Genomic DNA, 1,834 nt, shown 5'->3' with positions numbered 1-1,834 from the left:
GTCTTTGGTATTTTAATAATCATTAGAGCAAATTTTGAATGTGTACAGTAGAATGTAACATTATATGTTAAAGGTTAGTGAATGTTTATATCCTAAATTTGGTTATTATATTCCATATACATGGTTTTAAAAACCATACTGTACCCCACAAGTATGTGTAATGATTATATGTAAATCAGAAATTACAATAATAAAACTTTTTTAAAAAGAAGAAAGAAAAGAGAGAGAGAAAGCACTCTGTTATGGGGGCACGATCACACTGCAGTCCTTTTTCTTCCATTTTCTCATTTTACGTATACAAGCATGCACATCTGATGTATGTCCCAAGCCAATGGGGCTGGGACTAAAACCATGGTTGGCCATGTTGGATTCAGTTCTCTGGTCACAGGGCTTATGCTGTAAGGGGCTTACTGAGCTGGCTTACCAGTCTACTTTTTTTTTTTTTTTTATGTTTTTGCCTTAGGGAGCATATGCTTGCCCAAGAGTGAGAGGGAAAGTGAAAAATCATCCCCTAGGGGGATGGCCACAATCTCCTCTCCTCCATTCTCCTTCCTTGGGCACATATGCACACGCACCCGGTGTGTTTTAGGCCATTGGGTTCAGAACTTGAACTGGAGTTGACTATGTGGGAGTCCAGTGATGTAACAACTCCATCTGTTGGCTCCTCCATCTACTTTTTATCTGTATGAATTGACTATTCTCTGTTATATGTTAAGAAATCAAAGGAATATAATACCTTTTTTGGCTTGGCCATGAAACTCACATAGCAGTACTATCATTCCCTTTATACCAATGCTTAAGTGGAACAATCTAATTTAGAACCCTACGTGAGCCAGATTTTGTTCTTTAATTCTAGTAGCCATTAAAAGTATCTAATGTCATGTCCTATGACAGGAAGAAAAATAAAAATAGGCTTAAAATAGCTGAATGTTTTTTTAAAAGCAAGGATATTTTTAAGATGGCATTGTAATATTGAAAGGACAAAGGACCCAACATAAAAGCAAACCCGGCCCACTTGTGTCATTTGAGCATCCAAACAAAAAAGAAGACAATTTGGTTAATTGAAATTTGTTACGTCTGTAAAAATCCATGAGTTTGTAATGATACTCAAAAAAGGATAAAGCTTGCGGCAGCCAGTGGCATGGTGGTTAAGCCAGCTGGATCCAATATGGCTGACTGTGGCTCGAGTCTCATACCTGGCAACTTGAAAAACACACAGTCACAGAGTCTCCAGGTGTGTGTGCATACGTGTCCAAAATCCCAGAAGAAGGAAGACATGGAGGAGAAGGGACTGTGGTCTGACCAGCCCCCATGGGAGTGATTTCTCACCTTCCTCTTAATCCCATTCACTCTCTGACAAATTTGTTTTAAAAGTCTAAATTTATTGCATAAATGGGACTGGTAGGTGGCACGATGATTGAGGTGCTGGACTCCCACTTGGCCAATGATGGTTCAGGTCCCAGACCTGGCAGCTTGCTTTCTCAGTTTCTCTTTCTCTCTCTCTGATAAAAAAAATAATAATAAGCAGCACCAGATCCAAGATGGCGGCCAGCAGGAGGCTGATGAAGGAGCTTGAAGAAATCCGCAAATGCAGAATGAAAAACTTCCGTAACATCCAGGTTGATGAAGCTAATTTATTGACTTGGCATGGGCTTATTGTTCCTGACAACCCTCCATATGACAAGGGGGCCTTCAGAATCGAAATAAACTTTCCAGTAGAGCACCCATTCAAACCATCGAAGATTATATTTAAAACAAAGATTTATTACCCGAACATCGATGAAAAGGGGCAGGTCTGTCTGCCAGTAATTAGTGCTGAAAACTGGAAGCCAGC

At 39.8% G+C, this 1,834-nt stretch overlaps 1 pseudogene; it reads left to right on the top strand.

Annotated features, from left to right (window-relative positions):
• Positions 1-1,530: 1,530 nt before the first annotated feature.
• LOC114009842 (ubiquitin-conjugating enzyme E2 L3 pseudogene) overlaps positions 1,531-1,834 on the top strand; it is a 670-nt pseudogene continuing 366 nt past the window's right edge.

The sequence above is a fragment of the Tupaia chinensis genome, unplaced genomic scaffold (genome assembly GCF_000334495.1).
Source record: "Tupaia chinensis unplaced genomic scaffold, TupChi_1.0 Scaffold000056_1, whole genome shotgun sequence".
Classification (NCBI taxonomy): domain Eukaryota; kingdom Metazoa; phylum Chordata; class Mammalia; order Scandentia; family Tupaiidae; genus Tupaia; species Tupaia belangeri.
Note: the sequence above shows the minus strand (reverse complement) of the source record. Positions and strands in the feature narration are given on the sequence as shown.